This window comes from Neoarius graeffei, chromosome 9 (assembly GCF_027579695.1).
Source record: "Neoarius graeffei isolate fNeoGra1 chromosome 9, fNeoGra1.pri, whole genome shotgun sequence".
Classification (NCBI taxonomy): Eukaryota; Metazoa; Chordata; class Actinopteri; order Siluriformes; family Ariidae; genus Neoarius; species Neoarius graeffei.
In genome coordinates this window covers 795,712-821,794 of record NC_083577.1, presented here as the reverse complement: position 1 = coordinate 821,794, position 26,083 = coordinate 795,712, and the positions used below count along the sequence as shown (strand labels likewise).

Below are 26,083 nucleotides of genomic sequence, written 5' to 3'. Positions count from 1 at the left end.
CAGCGGTCTGGGACGCCAATGCACCCTTTTGTTCCAGTCTAAAGGATTTCTTCGAGGAGATGAGGTGAACTTTCAACTGTTCTCTGTCCAGCTGGGAGGTGGCTAGAGGGCTCATGGAGCTGTGGCAGGGGTCCCAGTCTACCTCAGACTACGCCATCGAGTTCTGGACATTGGCAACATCATGTGGTTGGAACGAGAGCGCCCAGATCGACGTGTTCCTGCACAGCCTGTCCAACACCGTTAAGGACAAATTGGTATCGTGGGAACTGCCATCAAACCTCTCCAGCCTCATGGACCTCGCCAACCACATCGACACCCGGGTCCAGCAACGGAGGAGAGAGAAGAACTGCCCCAGCTTCACCTCCTCTCCACCTCCTGCCACATCCGTCGAACTCATGCAGGTAGACCAGGTTCAGGTGTCAGTGGAGGAACGACATCACCGGCAGAGCACGGGGGCATGCTTCTACTGCAGTCAGTTGGGACACATCTGCCAAGCCTGCCCGCTAAAAGGACAAGCCCACCAGTTGAATTGAGGGGCCCGAGTGGGCAACGCTCGGAAACAGTTCCCAGCTAATCATCCATTACTCCCTGTCATCATTATCTGTGACAACCAGCATCACCACCTCCAGGCCCTTGTCAACTCAGGGGCGGACAGGAACCTGATCTGCTCCACCACTACCAAGCATCTGGGAATCCCATTACTCACTCTCGACATCCCTCTCACAGTCCTGACACTCCATGGCACCAGCTTGACCACCATCACCCACCTTACCACCCCGCTCACCCTGAAGATTTCTAGTAACCACTCAGAAACCAGCCAGCTTCACGTCATGAATGACCCCCACGTACCCATCGTCCTAGGATTACCATGGTTAATGCAGCACAACCCCCACCTAAACTGGACTGACAACACCATCCTAGGCTGGAGCCAGTCCTGCCTAGCTTCCTGTCTGAATTCTGCTCTGCTTCCCACCAAACCACTGCAGCCTTCAGCCAGTGAGTTCCCCGACCTCTCTCACGTGCCTCCGGAATATCTGGATCTTAAACTCATCTTCAGCAAGACCTGAGCAGTGTCCTTCCCTCCTCACAGACCCTATAACTGTGTAATTGACCTCCTACCCGGGACAGCACCACCCAAGGGACAACTGTACTCTCTCCTGTTGAAAGGCAAGCCATGGAGACATACATCTCTGAATCTTTGGCAGCTAGGATCATCCACCCTTCCTCCTCCCCAGCAGGGGCAGGATTCTTCTTCATGGAAAAGAAGGACAAGTCACTCCGCCCCTGCATTAACTATCGGGGTCTCAACTAGGGATGTCCCGATCAGGTTTTTTTGCCCTCCGATCCGATACCGATCATTTGATTTTGAGTATCTGCTGATACCGAGTCCCGATCCGATACTTCTTATAAGCCATAAAAAATAAAGACAAGGAAAGAAACGGATCCAGGATGTTCCTCATTTTTTATTTAACACCTTATTTTAACATCCAACAACTCCGTTAGCAAACAGAGCACTTACGTGAGGCAGTTTCAACAATAAATAACAAATTAAAAAAAATAACCTTAAAATACCTGGCAGGAATGTAAACAAATAAAAAAAATTAAGTGCCACAGTGCCGGTAATTTGCTTTTAAGAACACATCTCACAGTGGTGTACAGTAATTTCAATTAAGGAAATGAACGTTTTTCTTGATGAAAACAAGCATTTCTACCCTTTCAGCCCGTTTCTTTTGTCATCCAACAAAAAAAAAAAAATGATCTCATGCTTTGCTTTCCGCTTCGAACTGCTTCCATGTTCAACTTTGCCGGCAACAGGCAGCCAATAACCAATAGCGTCTCCGCTACAAAGTGATGTCATGCCGCACGCGTTGGTGTTGCTGTGTTGAGACAAGAGGTCTGGTCTCACTCTGTGCCAATGCATAGCTATTGATGTGTTAAAAATGAGAATATATTATATAGATATATATCCGATCCCTGATCGGGAGGCAATGCCCGATTCCGATCGAGTCTGAAACCATGTGATCGGGCCCGATTTCCGATCACGTGATCGGATCGGGACATCCCTAGTCTCAACGCCATCATGGTCAAGAACCGCTACCCACTACTGCTCATGACCACAGCCTTTGAACTACTCCAGGGAGCCAAGGTATTTACCAAGTTAGATCTACATAATGCATACTATCTCGTCAGGATCAGGGAGGGAGACAAGTGGAAGATGGCCTTTAACACCACCACTGGTCACTATGAGTGGTCCCTTTTGGCCTGACCAACGTACCCGCAGTCTTCCAGGCACTCGTTAACAACATCTTAAGGGACTTCCTAAACATCTTCATTTTCGTGTACCTGGATGACATCCTGATATTCTCCTGCTCCCTGGAGGAACATCGGGGTCACGTCCGGCAGGTCCTCCAGTGCCTACTAGAGAACAAACTGTTCGTCAAGGTGGAGAAGAGCAAATTTCACCAGAACTCTGTCTCGTTTCTGGGATTCATCATCTCCCCAGTGAGGATCCAGATGGACCCACTCAAGCTCAAGGCAGTTGCTGATTGGCCCACCCCATCCTCACGACGAGAGCTCCAGCGTTTCCTGGGGTTCGCCAATTTCTACAGGCGCTTCATCCGCGACTTCAGCACAGTGGCCAGACCTCTCATGGCGTTGACCTCAATCAGGAGTCCGTTCAAGTGGGGGGAGGAAGCAGAGAAAGGCTTCTCCATGCTCAAGTGCAAGTTCACCATAGCACCCATTCTCACCATACCCAATCCGGCCAAGCAGTTCATTGTGGAGGTCGACGCTTCTGAGTCAGGTGTTGGAGCCATCCTCTCCCAGAGGGCCAGTGATGACAAGGTCCACCCCTGCTCCTTCTTCTCTCACCAGCTGTCCCCTGCTGAACAAAACATTGGCGACAGAGAGCTGTTGGCCATCAAGCTTGCCTTAGAGGAGTGGAGGCACTGGCTTGAGGGGTCGGAGCTCCCCTTCCTTGTCTGGACTGACCACAAGAATTTAGAATACCTCAAGTCCACCAAATGTCTCAATTCACGGCAAGCCCAATGATCTCTCTCCTTCTCCCATTTCCATTTCACACTCTCCTACCGCCCAGGCTCCAAGAACAGCAAACCTGACGGCCTGTCCAGGATATTCTCTTCCCATCAGGAGGAGTCTAGAATGCCCGAAACCATCTTCCCTCCACGTTGTCTGGTGGGAGCCACCCTACTTGAGGTAGAGACATTAGTGCAGAAGGTCCTGGAGCAGGACCCCGGAGAAGGTAACTCAAGCAACACACCACTTAACCATCTGTTTGTTCCCTGTTTTGTGCAAACCCAGGTGCTGCAGTGGGGTCATGGCTCCAAGTTGGCCTGTCACCCGGGAGCTGTTCGAACCCTGGCACTTATCCACCAATGCTTCTGGTGGCCATCCATCAAGGAAGATATCCAGGAGTTCGTGGCAGCCTGTGACACATGTGCCCGGAACAAGACAGCCAATCAACCCCCTGCCGGCTTGCTAAGACCCCTCCCGACTCCTCATCGACCCTGGTCTCACATCGCCCTGGACTTCGTCACAGGACTCCCCAACTCAGGGGGCAACACATGCATCCTCACAGTTATCGACTGGTTCTCCAAGTCAGTCCATTTCATCCCTCTGCCCAAGCTTCCCACAGCTAAAGAAACTGCTGAATTACTCATCCTCCATATTTTCCACATACACAGACTCCCCACTGACATCGTCTCCGACCAGGGTCCTCAGTTCACTGTGCAGTTCTGGAGGGTCTTCTGCAAACTAGAACCTGGATATACCTTTCAGCATTGATGGTGTCTTTCCAGATGTGTGCATGCCACACGCACTAATGCAACCCCATACCATCAGAGATGCAGGCTTCTAAACTGAGCACTGATAACAACTTGGGTTGTCTTTCTCCTCTTTAGTCCGAATGACACGGCGTCCCTGATTTCCATAAAGAACTTCAAATTTTGATTCATCTGACCACAGAACAGTTTTCCACTTTGCCACAGTCCATTTTAAATGAGCCCAGAGAATACGTCTGGGCTTCTGGATCATGTTTAGATACAGCTTCTTCTTTGAACTATAGAGTTTTAGCTGGCAACGGCGGATGGCACGGTGAATTGTGTTCACAGATAATGTTCTCTGGAAATATTCCTGAGCCCATTTTGTGATTTCCAATACAGAAGCATGCCTGTATGTGATGCAGTGCTGTCTAAGGGCCCGAAGATCACAGGCACCCAGTATGGTTTTCCGGCCCTGACCCTTACGCACAGAGATTCTTCCAGATTCTCTGAATCTTTTGATGATATTATGCACTGTAGTTGATGATATGTTCAAACTCTTTGCAATTTTACACTGTCAAACTCATCTCATCTCATCTCATTATCTCTAGCCGCTTTATCCTGTTCTACAGGGTCGCAGGCAAGCTGGAGCCTATCCCAGCTGACTACGGGCAAAAGGTGGGGTACACCCTGGACAAGTCGCCAGGTCATCGCAGGGCTGACACATAGACACAGACAACCATTCACACTCACATTCACACCTACGCTCAATTTAGAGTCACCAGTTAACCTACCTGCATGTCTTTGGACTGTGGGGGAAACCGGAGCACCCGGAGGAAACCCACGCAGACACGGGGAGAACATGCAAACTCCGCACAGAAAGGCCCTTGCCGGCCATGGGGCTCGAACCCGGACCTTCTTGCTGTGAGGTGACAGCGCTAACCACTACGCCACCGTGCCGCCACTGTCGAACTCCTTTCTGATATTGCTCCACTATTTGTCGGCACAGAATTAGGGGATTGGTGATCCTCTTCCCATCTTTACTTCTGAGAGCCGCTGCCACTCCAAGATGCTCTTTTTATACCCAGTCATGTTAATGACCTATTGCCAATTGACATAATGAGTTGCAATTTGGTCCTCCAGCTGTTCCTTTTTTGTCCCTTTAACTTTTCCAGCCTCTTATTGCCCCTGTCCCAACTTTTTTGAGATGTGTTGCTGTCATGAAATTTCAAATGAGCCAATATTTGTCATGAAATTTCAAAATGTCTCACTTTTGACATTTGATATGTTGTCTATGTTCTATTGTGAATACAATATCAGTTTTTGAGATTTGTAAATTATTGCATTCTGTTTTTATTTACAATTTGTACTTTGTCCCAACTTTTTGGGAATCGGGGTTGTAGTTCTGGTGGACTATACAACACGATATCTGGAAACAGTGCCTCTCCGCAATATCTCAGCACGCAGTATTGTGGAAGCACTCTTCCGCTTTATCTCCCAGGTTGGGATTCCGAAAGAAATCCTGATAGACCAAGGCACTTCGTTTATGTCACGCACACTGCACGAACTGTATGGGTGATTGGGGAGTAAGTCTATCCGCACCAGTGTCTATCACCCACAAACGGATGGCTTAGTTGAGCGATTTAACCAAACCCTCAAGAACATAATCCAGAAATTCGTAAGTGAAGATGCGCATTACTGGGATAAGTTGCTCGAGCCCCTGTTCTTCGCAGTACAAGAGGTCCTGCAAGCCTCCATGGGGTTTTCTCCCTTTGAATTATTATGTAATAATAACAGGGCTTTGAACCAGAATTTTTTTCCTATTGGTTCGTTCCGAACAGAAACGGAATTTTAACGTTTCCGGTTTTGGGTTCCACCATTAAATAGACGTTCCCGAACCGGTTAGAACAAAAAAATTTCATTCCCGGAACGGTTAATTACGTTCCCTGTCAGCTGTTTAACAAGTGGCTATAAAGTTATGTCTCTGTCTCATCCGGCTTAAGCCAAATGTAGGCTAATTCTATTACAACCTTCATTAAATAAGACAAGAAATAATTCAAAACAATTATTATTTCAAATGTTGGCGATTTGGATTCTCAGTATGTCTTCCCATCTACACAAACAGAAAAAGTGCCAAAAATGAAAGATAATTCATTGAGTGTGTTACCAAAGGCTAGTCAGGCCCTATAGAGGGCTACCGCATGATGTCACCGCACCGCGAGATTTTGTTAGGCGCCATATTGGAAGACCAAGTACACATCTATGCAAGTACATACATACATAAAACAAACTACACCTGAAATGTAGCCAGGGCCGGTTCTGCCCTAATCTGGACCCAGGTGCAACATCGCGCAAACCCCCCCCCCCCCCCCCCCCCCAAAAAAAAAAAAACACCAGTCTAAATCAGGACAACCATCACATAACTATAACTATAAACATTTTATATCAACTATTTTAACTAAATGGGCTATAATAAATAAGCCTGCAGGCAGCCACAGCAGGCTGCCTCAGAAAAGTAACCATTCAATGACACAACTGAAAGCCTGCAGCCACAGCGGGCTGCCTCAGAAAAGTAACCATTTGTCCTACCTTAAAACTCGTTTTGCATTTTCTGCCTCCTTTTTTGTATTTTCAACCCTCCATTTATTTTCTTTCCTTTTCTGAAAACCCGATTTGTGTCCAGACATTTTGTTCTGCTACCAACGAACTAACTCGTCAGGTCTCGTCTCTCGAGCCCGTGATGATTCCCGTGGGAAGGGCAACAACTGATACATTTTTACAAACAGCCAATAGGGAGGTTGCAACATTCAGGCTCTTCTTTGCTCAGACACTCAGTAACTCCACTTCTTTGCTCAGACACTCCACTTATTATCACGTGGAGACATGATAGTAGTCCACCTTCCCGCTCTCGCCATTCAGTCAGCGAACGTCACACAGGAAGTGAACCCCAGCGGGTCATAGAAACTTGCGCAGGAGGAGAATGACTTTTTTATTTGTAGGCTACGGAAACTTTGAGGAACGAAATAAAAACCGGTATTAACCGGTTACCATTATTTTTAATAAGCGTTTCTGTTCCGGAACATAAAAAATAATAAAGTTTCTGGTTTCATTTCTGTTCCATGTGAAATAGAAAAAGTTCCTGGTTTTTGTTTTCGTTCCTTGAACCGGTTCAAAGCCCTGAATAATAATAATATAATAATTATCATATTAATAATATAATAGTATTATTCTTCCAAGACGGCAGCACTGGTGTTTTCACGTTTGTCTGTGTAGTTTATGCATTACTCCTCTATGCATTACTGCAGACCAGGTCAGTGGTCAACTGAGGAAGCTTCACCCCAGGAAAACAGCAGGCCTGGACAAGGTGTGTCCATGACTACACACCCAGTGGGTTCACCTGCACTGCTGAACTGGGTGAACCACTCCAAAGCATCTTCAACCTCAGCCTGCAGCTGGGGAGAGTGCCAACCCTCTGGAAGACATCATGTATCATTCCAGTTCCCAAAAAGAATCGGCCCAGTGAGCTGAACGACTTCTGACTGGTGGCACTCACTTCACATCTGATGAAGACATTGGAGCAGCTCTTCCTCAGCCTCCTCAGACCCCAGGTACAACATGCCCAGGACTGTCTGCAGTTTGCATACCAGGCAGGTGTCAGTGTGGAAGACGCCATCCTCTACCTGCTACACCGAGCCCACTCACATCTGGATAAGGGAAATGGCACAGTGAGGATCCTTTTCTTGGACCTCTCGAGTTCCTTCAACACCATCCAGCCCCTACTGCTTCAGGACAAACTGAACAGGATGCAAGTGGGCCCCTGCCTGGTCACCTGGATCTCCAGCTACCTCACTGACAGGCCGCAGTACATCAGGCTGAAGGACATCACGTCTGACACTGTAATTAGCAGCACCAGAGCACCCCAGGGCATGGTGCTGGCCCCTCTTCTCTTCACCCTGTACACTACAGACTTCTGCTACAACTCAGAGCTGTGTCACATTCAGAAGTTTGCTGATGACACAGCCATCATTGGGTGTATCAGTGATGAAAGAGAGGAGGAGTATAGGAGCCTGGTGAGGGACTTTGCTGTGTGGTGCAACAGGAACCATCTGCAGCTCAACACCTCGAAGACCAAGGAGCTGGTCATTGACTTTGGGAGGTCCAGACCAAGGTCACGACCAGTTCTGATCAAGGGAGTCGAGGTGGAGGCTGTGGATTCCTACAAGTACCTCGGGCTGTGGCTGGACAGCAAGCTGGACTGGACTTGCAACACCAATCACTTATACAGGAAGGGACAGAGCAGGCTATACTTCCTTAGGAGGCTGCGGTCCTTTAACATCTGCAGGAAACTCCTGCGGATGTTCTATCAGTCTGTGGTCGCCAGTGTCCTGTTTTACACTGTGGTGTGCTGGGGGGTAGCACATCCAAGAAGGACACATCCAGGCTGGACAAACTGATCAGGCGGGCCAGCTCTGTGGTCGGCATGAAGCTGGACTCAATGGTGACAGTGGCAGAGAAGAGGTCTATGGACAAACTATTGAACATCACGGACAATGCCAGTCACCCTCTGCACACCATCATCAGCAACCAGAGGAGCTTGTTCAGTGACAGAATGCTCCTTCCCAAGTGCAGGACGAACAGACTCAAAAACTCCTTTGTCCCTCTTGCCATCAGACTGTACAACTCTTCTCTGGGGGGAGGAGGGGTAACAGGAGGACAGAGGATGGGAAGGAGCAGTAGCCTAGCCTAACAATAAGCAATACTGGACAATGTGCAATATAATGTGCAATATAAAGTGCAATATCTTTCCTGCTTCCCCCCCCCAACACACACACACTTACCCTAACCCCACTTCTCCCCCCCTTTCCCCCTCCCCCTTCCTCTCTTCCCCATATCTTATTCTTTTATATTTGTATATGTAAATACTTAATTTATTTTAATTTATCTAGAAGTTTTCTCTATTTCTTTTCTCTGTTTATCGGTAATGATGCTGCTGGAATCTTAATTTCCCTGAGGGAACCCTCCCAAAGGGATCAGTAAAGTTTTATCTAATCTAATCTAATCTAATCTAATCTAATCTAATCTAATCTAATCTAATATGCCAAGGCGTTGTTGGACTGTTGTTCCATCAAAACAATGACAAAGCCAAAGTTCTTCGAACTATGTGCCATTAAATTAAATCTTCCCAATGGTGCTCCTCTGATTGTGGTAGGATGCTACTGCCTACCATTGGCTGCAGCTGGAGCAACTGCCCTGCTGTCTGACTTTTTGCATAAACTGCCCAACGAGTATATTGTCCTAGGAGGCCTGAACTGGGACTGGCTATCGACTTCATCAGTGTTAAGTGACTTATGTGATGAGTTACGCCTGACGTAACTAGTACAGTCACCTACATGCTTCAATCCAAAATGAATGGACAAGTCTACATTAATTGATGCCATTCTGACTAATGCTCCACATAAGTACTTGGCTGCTGGAGTTTTTTGTAACGATGTCAGTGATCACTGTATGATTGCCTGTGTTAGAAATTGTAAATTGAATAAATCCAGCCACGGTTTACTTTTAAATGAAATTACAAACGTTTTAATGAACAAGCTTTCCTTCATGAAATCTATCAATCTTAAACTTAGTTTGTGACATGGATGATGTTGAGCTGGCTTGGAATTATTTTAAAAAGACCTTTTTAGCCATAGTTGACAAACATGTCCCTATTAGAAGATATAGAGTGAGGGGCAGAGATAATCATTGGTTTAATGACTCTATTGCAACTGCTATTAGAGAACGGAATGAAGCATGGACTAAAGCAAAAAGAAATAATAATGATAAATGTGGGTTAATTATAGGGTATTCAGAAACAAATGCACAAGACTAATAAAAAGTACAAAAAGTGAGCATTATCTGAATTTAATAAATGAAAACCTTAATGATCCCAAAAAATTTGGAAAGCAATTAAATCTTCAGGTGATGTGCCATCTACCACTATCCCTGAAGTTATAATAACAAGCCAAGGTGAAGTCAGGGGTAAACAAAATATAGCAGCTATTTTCAATAAGCACTTTATTAATTCAGGAATAGCTACTCAGTCAATACTCCCAGCCAGCCCCATGGATAGTGCAACCTCCATCACAGACTCATCTAATGTAAGTCTGAATAATTTTAATTATATTTCTATATGTGCCTCTGAAGTACGAAAGGCACTGTTAGGCCTGGACTGTAAAAAGTCTGCTAGCCCAGACCAGATTGAGTCATATTTTTTTAAAATTGCTGCAAACTTGATTGCTGATCCTATCTCTTCCACTTTCAATCTTAGTCTATACAGTGGTTCTATCCCTAAGTCATGGAAATCTGCATTTGTCCTCCCACTATTAAAAAGTGGAGACCCGTTGGTCTTAGATAATTACCAGCCAATCTCCAGACTATCTGTCTTGGCTAAACTGTTTGAGTCTCTTATAAATGAGCAACTGGAACATTTTTTAGCTGATAATTGTATTTTACGTCCCACTCAGTCTGGTTTCCAACATGGACACAGTACAATTACGGTTGTAACCTCTGTTATAAATTATATTGTTAATGCTTTGGATAACAAAAAGTTATCCAAAAAATCAATGGTTTTTCCACGTTCACGTTCTCTTATAGATGTCACTATTTTAACACAAGATGGTACTGCAATAGAGAGAAACTTCCTACAAATACCTAGGTATTTGGTTGGATGATAAATTGTCTTTTGGGGTCCATATTGAGAGTCTTTTAAAAAAAACTCAGACTCAAGTTAGTTTTTTTTTTCTTTAGATTAAAGTGCTTTCCTTTTTCAGCAAGGAAAAGGCTGGTGCAGAGCGCATTCTTATCAGTGTTGGATTACGGTGACCTAATTTATATGCACTCTACTTCATCTTTATTAAATGTCCCATGGCATGAAATTTTCACTTTCTGAGGTTTTTTAACGTTAAAATGAGTTCCTCTGACCTTCTTAAGTCACCCCAGTGGCTAGAAATTTCATAATGTGTAAACCAAACTATGCCCAACATTTGAGAATGGCGCGTCAAAACGGCGCGTTGATAAGCTCTTCCCTTTACTACATCAGCAAGGGAGATGATCCCCATGCCCCCCCTCTGGATTCCCACCCACTGTATGGATTGCCCCGCCCAGTTGTAGTGAGGAGACCATAGAGGACACAACAACATGGCATCACCTAAGCGAGCGAAACATGGAAATTGCACTGTACATGGATGTGACAACACAGAAAAGAGTCTGTTTTTACTGCCGACGGGAGAGCCCCTGAAGACACAGTGGCTTAATTTTATTTACTCCAATAATACGCCGTCGAGTCTACCTAAGACGGTGTATGTTTGTCAGAAGCATTTTCCTGAGGAATGTTTCCACAACTTGGGACAGTACAGGGCAGGTTTTGCACATCAACTGTCACTGAAGCCTGGGTCCGTACTAAGCATTCCTGCCGCATCAGCAACAAACACCGAACAAGTAAGTGTATAACTGTTAAGTCATTTTGCCGTGTTTTAAAATTGGTGCCACGTTTGCAATGGCTACATTAGCTGTGCAGCTAACCGCTTCCTGCAGTTAGCCAGGTACTCTGCGCTACCTCTGTTATAATAGCCAATCAAAACAGTTTTTACAAAGACACCCACATTCTTTTTTTTAGTCACTCGTTCATTTTATTTGTTTGTTTGTTCAGTAAAAACCCAAACATTTGTTGAATTTATTTTATTTCCTCGCATCGCACCTTAATGACGTCAGCGCGCGGTATTTTTCCCTGATTCTGGGCCGGGGTGTCATGAGTGGCAGAGCAGCTCCATCGCTGCGATCCACTGAAAGTCAGCCCTAGATTCAATCTTTTGTCGGGAGCCGAGGTCGCGTGGGCGGCCCTCCAGCGGCACCGGCCGCCCGTGGAGGCAGCGGTTCTCCCAGGGGCGAGTTGGGGGAGGAAACGGCAAAGTCCCCACTCCTCCATGGTAAAACTGCTCAGTTTTACCATGGGCCTCAGGCTGAAAAAAAACCGACAAAGTCCCAGTTTTATCATGGGCTCGAGTTGTACCATTTTTTAGACAGGGCGGACGGACCAGGGCATTCGCCCGCCTGGCCGTGCCCGATGAGGAGCACTCTCGGCCGGCTTGGGAGGCAGACGGCAGCCCCTCCCCCTCCCCCCATGGCATGCCCCCACCCTCTACCCTTCCCCGCCTCCATGCTTCTCATTAGCAAAACGACGCACTGGGAAAAGGGCTGAAATGGGGCTTTCTTCCTGGAGGCTATATCTATGTTCCAAGGGTTCATTTCGAGAAAGGCTGCGGATATAACATCCGGAAGCCTCCACGATCCCGTTTAAAGCATCAACAAACCACCATGCCATGGGTCCTTTAAATAAACTAGATGTACTATACCATTCAGCCTTGCGTTTCATTACAGGTGTAGTAGCTAGGACTCACCGCTGCATTCTGAATGAAACTGTACAATGGTCCTCCCTATCTCTCAGAAGGAAATTCCATTTATTGATTTTCATTGTAAAAGCATTAATGGGTAAATTACCCTTCTATATTTCAGACTTGCTTACTTACCATAATAGTGTTTATAGGACAAGGTCATCAGAAAAAAATACTACTAATTATTCCATCAGCAAGAACAGAACTTGGTAAAACAGCTTTCTCATCATATGCACCAAATGTCTGGAATGAACTCCAAAACACTTTAAATCTAGAATCACTTCCATCTTTCAATACATTTAAAAACCTTTTAATGTCAACTCTGACTGAACAGTGTAATTGTTTTTAACTAGGTGCCCTTTTAAGTTGTGTGTCTGTATTAGCTTGTTATTTGTCATATTAAGTGTAATGTCATGTTTGTGTTTTAGTATGTATAGTATGGGATTTGTGGTGTAGTATGTAACTTTGTCTTGTTTTTTATGTATTTTGAAACTTTTTGCTGCCAATCTTGGCCAGGACTCCCTGGGAGAAGAGTTATTGTAACCCAATGGGACTTTTCCTGGTTAAATAAAGTTTAAATTAAAAAAAATATGGGCATAAGCCAAATGGCATTCTGGATGTGCTATGGGAAAATTGGGAGGAGGGACCTTCACCTAGCAAAAACGAAATCCAGTATGTTCTTGACCTGCACGCAAACTCCACACCCGCACGCACCTACCCCAGGAGAATTTGCAGCAGGCACAAGAACGCCAAAGTGGGGTGTATGACAGGGGCACACGCCTTAGAGAGTTCATGCCAGGAGACAAAGTGCTCATATTATTGCCCAAGTCAAGCTCCAAATTAGTCACCAAGTGGCAAGGGCCCTTCGAGGTCACATAGCGAGTCGGGGATGTTGACTATGAGGTGAGGTGAACGGATGGGGTGGGGCATCACAAATCTACCACCTCAACCTTTTAAAACACTGGAATGAGGGGGTCCCTGTGGCATTGGCATCGGCAGTCCCGGAGAAGGCGGAGCTGGGACCGGAGGTGAAAAAGATAACATCTCGGACCACTCTGGTCCCTTGTGGAGACCACCTCTCACCAGCCCAAATCACGGAGGTAACCAAGTTGCAAAAGGAATTTTCCGCCGTGTTCTCGCCCCTTCCTGGTCATACCCACCTCATAGAACACCACATCAAAACGCCCCCGGGGGTGGTAGTGCATAGCCACCCTTACCGCTTGCCTGAACACAAGAAAAACGTGGTTTGGGACGAACTCAAGGCCATGCGCAAAATGGGCATAATCGAGGAGTCCCACAGTTACTGGAGCAGCCCAGTGGTCCTGGTTCCCAGGACCGACGGGTCGGTCCAGTTCTGTGTGGATTATAGAAAGGTCAGTGTGGTGTCTAAATCTGACACATACCCAATGCCTCGCATTGATGAGTTGCTTGATCAGTTAGGCACTGCTCACTTTTATTCGACACTGGATCTAACAAAGGGATATTGGCAGATCCCCTTGACTCCTCTATCCCAAGAGAAAATGGCCTTTTCCACACCGTTTGGATTACACCAATTTGTCATGCTCCCTTTTGGATTGTTTGGGGTGCCCGCTACATTCCAGCAGCTTATGGACAGTGTCCTCCGCCCTCACACTGCTTACGCGGCCACCTATCTGGACGACATAATAATCTACAGCCATGATTGGCCGCGGCACTTGGAACACTTGAGGGCCATTCTAAAGTCACTGAAGTGAGCGGGCCTCACAGCTAACCTGAAAAAGTGTGCAATTGGGCAGGTGGAAGTACAGTATCTGGGGTTCCACTTGGGTCATGGGCAGGTGCGTCCCCAAATTAGCAAGACTGCAGCAATTGCAGCCTGCCCAAGGCCCAAGACCAAAAAGGAGGTGAGATGGTTCTTGGGGCTGGCTGGCTATTATCGTAAGTTTCTACCTAATTATTTGGATGTCACCAGCCCGCTAACCGATCTCACTAAAAAGGGGGCTCCAGATCCGGTCCAGTGGACGGAGCAATGCCAACAGGCCTTCTCTGAGGTAAAAGCTGCACTGTGTGGGGGGCCACTTTTACACTCCCCTGACTTCTCTCTCCCCTTTATTTTGCAGGCTGATGCATCAGACAGAGGGCTGGGGGCTGTTTTGTCCCAGGAGGTGGAGGGTGAGGAGCGCCCCATGCTGTACATCAGCCGGAAACTGTCGATGTGTGAAAGCAAGTACAGCACAATTGCAAAGGAGTGTCTTGCCATCAAGTAGGCGGTCCTTGCCCTCCGATACTACTTGCTGGGGCGCCCTTTCACTCTCTGTTTAACTCTCCATGCCCCCCTCCAGTGGCTCCACGGCATCAAGGATGCCAATGCGTGGATCACCCGTTGGTATCTCACCCTCCAGCCATTTAAGTTCGAGGTGATCCACAGGCCGGGGGCACAGATGGTGGTGGCGGACTTCCTGTCCTGTCGGGGGGGGAGTCAGCTTCAGGCCAGATGGCTCCCCAGCCTGAGTCGGGCGGTGGGGGTATGTGGCAGTGGGGGTGTGGCCAAGCAGCAGTCTGTGAATGGAGGGCGGGGCCAGGGAAGTTAATTGGATAAGTCATTCCACCTGCTGAGAGAGCAGAGAAAAGGGTCTCCCTCCCGACCACCACGCATGTGTGCGTGTTGAGTGAGTGCAAGCTGAAAAGCTCAAATAAAGTGTATGTGTATGAACATCAACTCTCGCCTGCCGTGCTTCTGTGCTCCACCCACATCAGGAACTATTACACTTGACTAAACAGATATGTTTTCAGCCTAGACTTAAACACTGAGACCGTGTCTGATTCCTGAACACTACTTGGAAGGCTGTTCCATAAATGTGGGGCTTTGTAAGAAAAGGCTCTTCCCCCTGATGTAGCTTTCACTATACGAGGTACCAGCAGATAGCCTGCACCTTTTGATCTAAGTAGGTGTGGTGGGTCATAAAGGACCAGAAGTTTGCTCAGGTACTGTGGTGCGAGACCATTCAGTGCTTTATAGGTCAATAGTGGTATTTTATAACCAATATGAAATTTGATTGGGAGCCAATGCAGTGTGGATAAGACAGGGGTGATGTGGTCATATTTTCAAGTTCTAGTAAGGACGCTTGCTGCTGCATTTTGAACTAACTGGAGCTTGTTTATGCACTTATTGGAACATCCAGACAGTAAGGCATTACAATAATCCAACCTGGAGGTAACAAAAGCATGAACTAGTTTTTCTGCATCATGTAGTGACATTAAATTTCTTATCTTAGCAATATTTCTGAGATGAAAGAAAACTATCCAGGTAATGTTATCAATGTGAGTTTCAAATGAAAGTCTGGGGTCAATAATCACCCCCAGGTCTTTTACTGCTGCACGTGAAGAAACAGAGAGGCCATCCAGAGTTACTATGTAATCAGAAAACTTACTTCTACCTGCATGTGGTCCAAGTACAAGTACGTCAGTCTTGTCAGAGTTAAGCAGAAGGAAATTAATAAGCATCCAGTGTCTAATGTCCTTTACACATTCCTCAATTATATTAAGTTGGTGTCTCTCATCTGGTTTTGCAGAAACATACAACTGTGTGTCATCAGCAAAACAGTGGAAACTAATACAATATTTACAAATAATATCACCCAGAGGTCACATCACACATCACATTATCTCTAGCCGCTTTATCCTTCTACAGGGTCGCAGGCAAGCTGGAGCCTATCCCAGCTGACTACGGGCGAAAGGCGGGGTACACCCTGGACAAGTCGCCAGGTCATCACAGGGCTGACACATAGACACAGACAACCATTCACACTCACATTCACACCTACGCTCAATTTAGAGTCACCAGTTAACCTAACCTGCATGTCTTTGGACTGTGGGGGAAACCGGAGCACCCGGAGGAAACCCACGCGGACACGGGGAGAACATGCAAACTCCGCACAGAAAGGCCCTCGCCGGCCCCGGGGCTCGAACCCAGGACCTTCTTGCTGTGAGGCGACAGCGCTAACCACTACACCACCGTGCCGCCCCATCACCCAGAGGTAACATATATAAAGAAAAAAGCAGTGGACCCAAGACAGAACCTTGTGGAACACCAAAGTTTACCTCAGTATGTCTAGAAAAATCACCATTTACATCAACATACCGATAGCAATCAGTTAAATAAGACCTGAGCCAGGAGAGGGCCATTCCCTTAACTCCCACAACATTTTCTAATCTATCCAGAAGAATCGAATGACCAATTGTATTAAATGCTGCACTAAGGTCAAGCAACACAAGTAGCGAGACACAGCCCTGATCAGAAGCCAACAGTAGGTCATTTACTACTTTAACCAGAGCTTTCTCTGTGCTATGATGTGGTCTAAATCCTGACTGATACATTTCATGGATGTTATTCCTATGTAAATATGAGCATAACTGCTGTGCCACAGTTTTTCAAGGATCTTGGAGATAAAGGAGAGGTTTGATATTGGCCAATAATTGGACAGCTGACAGGGATCAAGGTCAGGTTTTTTAATCAAGGGTTTAATAACTGCTAGTTTAAAGGATTTGGGTACATAGCCGATCTGAAGAGAAGAATTTATTATTTTTAGAAGCGGTTCAATTACTTCAGGTATTATCTGTTTGAATCGACGTGTAGGTAAGGGGTTGTGGCAGCGGGGGCGTGGTCAAGCGCCGGTCTGTGACAGGAGGGCGGAGTCAGGGAAGGTAAGTGGCAGAATCACGACACCTGAGAGCAATTAACCTGTGTTTGTGTGTCTTCCCAGTGACCGTGCCCTATATCAGGAGGGAGAGCGAGAGCGAAAGGGGCTCATCCCTGAACCAGACGCCGGTTGTGTGTGTCTGTGCGAGTGATATTGTTAGACTGAAAAGTGTGGCAATAAAGCCAATTTATAAAACCTGATCTCTGTCCTGCCATCCTCTGTGCTCCACCCACACGTAGGGAGTCTTACAGTGGTGCCGAAACCCGGGACAGTGGAGCACCAAACCAGCAGCCCCATGGAATCCTCCCTGTTCGCCGATCTGGTCCACGCCCTCGCCACGGCTCAGCAAAGCCAGCACCAGGCACTCGTCACGCTCCGAAAGGAGCAGGAGCAGCGCTTCGAAGCCCTGGTGCTGGCCCAGCAGGAAGATCGCGAGGCGTTCCGGCATCTCCTCACGTCAGCGGGGTCCACCAGCGCTCCGGCCGCGGGCCCGTCTCCCCTCATTGTCACCAAGATGGGCCCGCAGGACGACCCCGAGGCGTTCATCACGTTGTTTGAACAGGTCACCGAAGCCTCGGGGTGGCCGATGGAGCAGCGCGCGGCGCGCCTCCTCCCCCTGCTCACGGGAGAGGCACAGCTGGCCGCGCTACAGCTCCCCGCCGATCGCCGGCTGGCCTACGCGGACCTCTGCCAGGCCGTCCTCCAGCGCGTGGGGTTCACACCAGAGCAACAGCGCCAGCGCTTCCGCGCGCTGCGACTGGAGGAAGTCGGCCGGCCATTCGCGTTCAGCCAGCAGCTCCGGGACGCCTGCTGGCGGTGGCTGAGGGCCAACAATCACGACGCCGAGGGAATCGTCGACCAGGTGGTACTGGAACATTTCATCGCCCGCTTACCAGCCGGAACCGCAGAGTGGGTCCAGTGCCACCGCCCGGCGTCGCTGGATCAGGCAGTCGAGCTGGCGGAGGATCATCTGGCGGCTGTCCCGGTGGCAGGACAGCAGATGGCATCGTCTCTTCTCTCCTCTTCTCTCTCTCTCTCTCCCTCTCCTCCTGTGTCCCGTCCTCGCCCCATTCCCCCACCACGGAGGCGGGGGCCGGCACCACCCCAGCCGGCCCGCCGCACCCACGGTGCCCTCCCATTTCTCCCTTCTGTGTCTGTCTCTCCCCCACCTCAGGTGAGTGAGCCCCAGATCACCAGTGCAGAGGGTAAGCCCGGGCCGGTTTGCTGGCGCTGCAGGGAGCCGGGCCACCTTCATCAGCAGTGCACAGCAATGGAAGTGGGCGCAGTGGTTCGGATCCCTGACACGCCAGAGGCTGCCCTCGATCGGGCCGGAGCGTATCGCATACCGGTGAGTATCCAAGGGGCTACATATCAGGCGTTGGTGGATTCTGGTTGTAATCAGACCTCAATTCGCCAAAGCCTGGTTCAAAACGAGGCATTGGGGGGAGCACAAGGGGTGAAGGTGTTGTGTGTGCACGGGGATGTTCACAGCTACCCTTTGGTGTCGGTCCACATTATTTTCAGAGGGGAAAAATGTATAGTGAAGGCGGCGGTTAATCCTCGCCTTACCCACTCGTTAATTTTGGGGACTGATTGGCCGGGATTTCGGGGTTTAATGACGCGCCTAGTCGAGAGTGGGTCCTGCCATTTGACAGGGGGAGGTCCTGGTGTCGCTTTGGCGGGAGCAGCGGTCACAGAGCCGTCTACGTCATCTCCACGTCAGAGTGAGGAGCCGCCGGCTCCTCCTCTCTCTATTGGGGAATCCCTCACGGATTTCCCATTAGAGCAGTCGCGAGACGAGACTCTGCGGCATGCGTTTGACCAAGTGAGAGTAATCGATGGTCAAACGCTCCAGCCGAACGCCACCCCGTCCTTCCCCTACTTCGCGATTATGAAGGATAGATTATACCGAGTGACGCAGGACACTCAAACTAAAGAGCGAGTCACGCAGCTTTTAATTCCGAAAAGCCGCCGGAAATTGGTATTCCAGGCGGCTCACTTTAATCCCATGGCTGGACACTTGGGGCAGGATAAAACACTCGCCCGAATTATGGCCCGATTCTATTGGCCGGGGATTCGTGGCGATGTCCGTAGGTGGTGTACGGCATGCCGCAAATGCCAGTTAGTAAACCCAGCGGCCATTCCAAAAGTGCCTTTGCGCCCTCTACCATTAATCGAGACCCCGTTTGAGAGAATTGGGATGGATCTCGTCGGGCCATTAGATCGGTCAGCACGAGGGTACCGCTTTATATTAGTTCTGGTGGACTATGCAACGCAATACCCGGAAGCCGTGCCTCTGCGCAATATCTCAGCATGCAGTATTGCAGAGGCACTCTTCCACGTCATCTCCCGAGTTGGAATCCCGAAAGAGATTCTGACTGATCAAGGCACTACATTTATGTCACGAACACTGCGCGAACTGTATGGGTTATTGGGGATTAAGCCGATCCGCACCAGCGTGTATCACCCACAAACGGACGGTTTAGTAGAACGATTCAACCGCACCCTCAAAAATATTATTAAGAAATTCGTAAGTGAGGACGCACGTAATTGGGATAAGTGGCTCGAACCCTTGCTGTTCTCAGTGCGAGAGGTCCCCCAAGCCTCCACGGGGTTCTCCCCGTTCAAATTATTATATGGGCGTAAGCCGCGCGGCATCCTGGATGTGCTGCGGGAAAATTGGGAGGAGGGACCTTCACAAAGTAAGAATGAAATTCAGTACGTTATGGACCTGCGCGCAAAACTCCACACGCTCACCCACCTAACTCAGGAGAATTTGTGGCAGGCCCAGGAACGGCAAGCCCGCCTGTACAACAAGGGTACACCCCTTAGAGAGTTCACTCCGGGAGATAAGGTACTCGTACTGTTGCCCACGTCGAGCTCCAAATTGATCGCCAAGTGGCAAGGACCCTTTGAGGTCACACGGCGAGTCGGGGATGTCGACTATGAGGTGAGGCGAACAGACAGGGGTGGGGCGCCACAGATTTACCACCTCAATCTGCTTAAACTCTGGAATGAGGAGGTCCCCGTGGCGTTGGTGTCGGTAGTTCCGGAGAAGGCAGAGCTGGGGCCGGAGGTTCAAAAAGGAACATTGGCATCACGTACCTCTCCGGTCCCCTGTGGAGACCACCTCTCCCCGACCCAACTCACGGAGGTCGCCCAGTTGCAGACCGAGTTTTCGGATGTGTTCTCGCCCCTGCCCGGTCGCACTAACCTCATAGAGCACCACATAGAGACACCCCCGGGGGTGGTAGTGCGTAGCCGCCCTTACAGACTACCCGAACACAAAAAAAGGTGGTTCGGGAAGAACTTCAGACCATGCTCGAAATGGGCATCGTCGAGGAGTCCCACAGTGACTGGAGCAGCCCGGTGGTCTTGGTACCCAAGGCCGACGGGTCGGTCCGGTTCTGTGTGGACTATAGGAAAGTCAACGCGGTGTCTAAATTTGACGCGTACCCTATGCCTCATATTGATGAGTTGCTCGATCGACTCGGCACTGCTCGCTTTTATTCGACACTGGATTTGACGAAGGGATATTGGCAGATCCCCTTGACTCCACTATCCCGAGAAAAAACGGCCTTTTCCACACCGTTTGGTTTACACCAATTCGTCACCCTTCCGTTTGGGCTGTTTGGGGCGCCTGCGACGTTTCAGCGGCTGATGGACAGAGTCCTCCGCCCTCACGCCACGTATGCGGCAGCGTATTTAGATGACATCATCATCTATAGCAATGACTGGCAGCAGCACCTCGAACATCTGAGGGCCGTCCTTAGGTCGCTGAGGCGAGCGGGGCTCACAGCCAACCCAAAGAAGTGTGCGATTGGGCGGGTGGAAGTACGGTACCTGGGCTTCCACTTGGGCAACGGGCAGGTGCGTCCCCAAATTAATAAGACGGCAGCAATTGCGGCCTGCCCGAGGCCCAAGACCAAAAAGGGGGTGAGACAGTTCCTGGGGCTGGCTGGCTATTATCGTAGGTTTATACCTAATTATTCGGACGTCACCAGCCCGCTGACTGATCTCACTAAAAAGGGGGCACCAGATCCGGTCCAGTGGACGGAGCAGTGCCAGCGGGCTTTCTCAGAGGTAAAGGCTGCACTGTGTGGGGGGCCACTTCTACACTCCCCTGACTTTTCTCTCCCCTTTATGTTGCAGACCGATGCGTCGGACAGAGGGCTGGGGGCGGTTTTGTCCCAGGAGGTGGAGGGGGAGGACCGCCCTGTCCTGTATATCAGCAGGAAGCTGTCGGTGCGTGAGGGGCGCTACAGCACCATAGAGAAAGAGTGTCTGGCCATCAAGTGGGCGGTTCTCGCCCTCCGGTACTATCTGCTGGGGCGCCCTTTCACCCTCTGTTCAGACCACGCGCCCCTCCAGTGGCTCCACTGCATGAAAGATGCCAACGCGCGGATCACCCGTTGGTATCTGGCGCTCCAACCCTTTAATTTCAAGGTGGTCCACAGGCCGGGGGCGCAGATGGTCGTGGCGGACTTCCTCTCCTTTCAAGGGGGGGGGGAGTCGGCTGCAGGCCGGACGGCCGCCCGGCCTGAGTCGGGCGGTGGGGGTATGTGGCAGCGGGGGCGTGGTCAAGCGCCGGTCTGTGACAGGAGGGCGGAGTCAGGGAAGGTAAGTGGCAGAATCATGACACCTGAAAGCAATTAACCTGTGTTTGTGTGTCTTCCCAGTGACCGCGCCCTATATCAGGAGGGAGAGCGAGAGCGAAAGGGGCTCATCCCTGAACCAGACGCCGGTTGTGTGTGTCTGTGCGAGTGATATTGTTAGACTGAAAAGTGTGGCAATAAAGCCAATTTATAAAACCTGATCTCTGTCCTGCCGTCCTCTGTGCTCCACCCACACGTAGGGAGTCTTACAGGGGTCTAGTACACAAGTTGAGGATTTTGATGTGGAGATTAATGAAATTAAAACATTCTAATTGCTGATCTGATACAGTTATATTGTTAACTACAGGGTCACTTACATTGTCTGACCTTAAATTAGTAGTTAAATTGCAAGTGTCATCGTTATACCAGGGTGCTAATTTTTTCTCTCTGATCATTTTCTTTTTCAGAGGAGCTACATTATCTAAAGTATAGTGGAATGTTGACTCTAAGCATTCAGTTGCCTGATCAAGTTCTGCAGGGGCTGACAGTGACCCAATCAAAGTTGACAACTCTGGGAGATCATTTACAGTCAAAGTAAAAAGTTTGTGAACCCCTTGGAATTTTCTATATTTATGTCTAATTCCCATATAAAACATGGTTATATCTTCATGTAAGTCACAATAATGAACAAAGACAGTCTACTATAACTAAAGATACACAGATTTTCAAAGAATGTTTGACCATATTGAATAAATCATTCAAACTGTGAAACTGAAGGTTGGAAAAAGTAAGTGAACCCTAACCTAATGACTTTTTAAAAAGCTCATTGCAGTCAGAATTTAGTACACCTAGGTTCCATTTAATGAAACGAGTTCAGAGGTGTGGCCTAGAATAACTTTAATTGCTAAAAACCCCTGAAAAGTTTGAGTTTGAAGTTTTGACAAGAAGCATATACAGATGGGAATCATGTCTCACACAAAAGTGCTATCTGAAGACCTAAGATCAAGAACTGTTAACTTTCTGTGGCAACGGAGCATGACCAATTGGCAGTTTGTGAATGGAGGGTAGGGTGGGGTTGGGGAAGGTAAGTGGCTGAGTCATTACACCTGGTGTCAATTAGTGTGTGTGTGTGTGTGTTGCAGGGATGGAGCATAAAAGGAGGGGGAGAGCAGAGAAGAGTCTCTCCTGACCACAACGCATGTGTGTCTGAATAAATGAAGCTGAAAAGCTAGAATAAGGAAAATAAAGAGCATGTATGTGAACATCAACTCTCGCCTGCCGTGCTTCTGTGCTCCACCCATATCAGGAACTGTTACAGTGGTGCCGAAACCCAGGACGCACAGAAGGGAAACACCCCATGGAGTCCTCCCCATTCAAAGATCTCATCCTTGCCCTTGCTACCACCCAGCAGAACCAGCATCAAGCGCTGGGCGCCCTCCGAAAGGAACAAGAGCAATCCTTCAAAGCCTTGATGCTGGCTCAGCAGGAAGATCATCAGGTGTTCCAGCATCTGCTCATGTCAGCAAGGGCGTTGACCATCACCGCAGCTGGCACCCTCATGAGCATGGGCCCACCGGATGATCCGGAAGCATTCCTCGCCCTCTTCAAACAAGCAGCCGAGATGTGGGGGTGGCTGCTGGAGCAGAGCGTGGCATGCCCCCTCCTGCTCCTGACCGCTCCCTGCTGACAGCCAACTGGTGTATGCTGACCTGAAGAAAGCCATCCTGCAACTGGTCAGCTGCTTCCTAGAACAACATTGCCAGTGCTTCCTGACACTGGCATTGGAGGAGGTCAGCTGGCCATTTGCATTTGGCCAGCAACTCCGGGACGCCTGCCGGCGGTGGCTAAGGGTGGAAGATTGCGATGCCAATGAGATCATCGATCTGGTGGCACTGGAACAGTTCATCTCTTGACTTCCAGAAGGAACAACAGAATAGGTCCAGTGTCATCACCTGGCGTCGCTAGAATGAGCCATTGAGCTGGCGGAGGACCATCTGGAAGTGGCTTGGATATCAGGCAGATGAGGCATCTCTCCTCACTTCTCCTCTCTCTCTCTTCTCCCCCTCTGTCTCATTTTCCCCTCCCCACCCCATTCCCCTACCACAGAGATGGCGGCCGGCTCCTCCTCAGCCAGCCCATCACACCTGCTGTGTCCTCCCGTCTCCTTCTTCCATGTCTGTGTTGTCTCCTCAGGTGAGTGACTCCCATAACGCTGGTACAGAGGGAAAGCCTGGGCCGTTGTGCTGGTGCGGCAGGGAGTCAGAGTATCTCCGGAGTCAGAACTCCACAAGGGAGGTGGAAGCTGTGATCCGGATCCCCGACATGCCAGAGACCGCCCCCGATCAGGCCGGAACATATCACATACCACAGTAAGTGTTCAAGATGATACATATCATGCATTGGTGGATTCCGGTTGTAACTAGACCTCAATTCACCAACGCCTGGTGCAAGGTGAGGCATTGGGGAGAGCACAAATGGTGAAGGGGTGTGTGTGTGTGTGTGTGTGTGTGTGCACGTGGATGTTCACAATTATCCTCTAGTATCCGTCCATATTCTATTCTGGGACCAAGCGCATAGAATAAGGCAGTGGTTAGTCCTTGTCTCACCCACTTGTTAATTTTGGGAACTGATTGGCCAGGGTTTAAAGAATTGATGTAACACAAGAGGTGGGTCCTGCATAAATATGTCACGGGAAGCTCCCGGTGTGGCACTGACTGGGGAAGCTGTCACAGGGCTGTCTACGTCAGCACCGCGTCAGGGCAATACGAGGAGTGAGGAGCAACCCACCCCTCCTCCCTCTCTTGGGGATTTCCTTGGGGATTTCTCGTTAGAGCAGTCACTAGACAAGACTCTGCGGCATGCATTTGACCAAGTGAGAATAACTGATGGTCAGACTCTCCAGCTGAGCACGACACCGGCTTTCCCTTATTTCGCTATTGGGTCATTCTATGAAACCGGTGCCTTTTCCACATTGCAATTCTTAAAAATAATTTAAGAAGCTATTTTTTAAGATACTCATATATTAAATATGTGACATCAGAGCCACAAAAAATGTTTTCCCACCTCGTGCATAAATTCCTGTTAATATTATCCTTTTTATTGTGACCCAGGTGTCATGTGTTTTACTACCCTGTAATGGACAAGATGCATTAAATTTGAAGCATAATGCATATATTAATTTCAAATCATCTTATATTTTCCTCTCACATAAATGTCCATAATATGATATTAAAAATTGCATGTTGGGTTTTTAATCAGATATTCATGTAATCTCTATTTCTGTCTCCATAACATGAATTCTCAGTGTTTTTTAATTGGTGTTTTAACAATATTGGCCATTTTACCCCATATTGTGAAATGAAAGTTATATTTGTTAATAGGTTTATTTTATCACATTATGATAAAACAATTATTTTGGGGATATTTCACAGCGTTTCCATGAATTTAAACAAAAAACATTGTTACAGGGTGGTAAGTCATGTTACAGAGTGGTAAGTCCTGCTTTGGGTCTGTTGATTTGGTTTGTTTCCATGTTTCCTGGATATATGTAGGGACAGCAAATATAAGACGAGCCAAAATACATATGAAATATTTATTGATAAAAGGTTTCACAAATACAAATAAAAAAACATTAGTAAGTGCATTCAACATGGGCAGAATTCAGAAGATTGTTGTTCTTAATTTCATTTCTCATGGACCATACAAAAACATGAAGTACATTTTAGCTTTGAAACTATTGTTTAAAACACTAACATTGCACCCTGAATCATTAACTAACTTTTTTCTAACTCTAACTGATTCTAGCTGTATTTCTGACTCTAATGATTAGGCATGGATCTTGGAAAGACGCTTCCATACATCCCTCTTGATTCCAAGGTGACAGGATGTCACAGGTTGTGGCGGTTCAATGACTTCCAGGACGTCATCGAAAAGGTGCCATTCTGCATTGCTCATTGGGGCCATGATCATCTGCAAATTAACATTAAATTATGATTAATGATACAAGTGAGTGTGATAAGTTTAAAGAGGGACAACTCATAACTGGTTGTTAGATTTTGTTTACATAAACACCGCATTCAAACTATCTGGCTGGTATGAACTCACTGCTAATGACTCACTGAAGCTTTGATTGTATTCCCAGTGCTCTTAAATAAATAATAAATAGGTTTCTGTACTTATAGTATGTAAATCCCTAAATATAGATACATTTGAATGAATTATAATCTTAATGCCACTGACAAGCCCTCATATGTTCCCTTTACCACCCTGTAACAATACAAAGTGTTACAGGGTGGTAAACTTCACCTCAGAATGACCTCAGCTAGTTCTGATAACTAGCATAGCTAACAAGTGTACAATCCAGTTTACAAATCTCTCTCATCTCCTCTCAAGCCGCTTTATCCTTCTACAGGGTCGCAGGCAAGCTGGAGCCTATCCCAGCTGACTACGGGCGAAAGGCGGGGTACGCCCTGGACAAGTCGCCAGGTCATCACAGGGCTGACACATAGACACAGACCACCATTCACACTCACACCTACGGTCAATTTAGTCACCAGTTAACCTAACCTGCATGTCTTTGGACTGTGGAGGAAACCCACGCG

General features: G+C 48.1%; 1 pseudogene; it reads left to right on the top strand.

Moving 5' to 3' along the window:
- The window catches only part of LOC132891409 (thioredoxin domain-containing protein 6-like), a 148,295-nt pseudogene that overhangs the window by 50,343 nt on the left and 71,869 nt on the right, over positions 1-26,083 (top strand).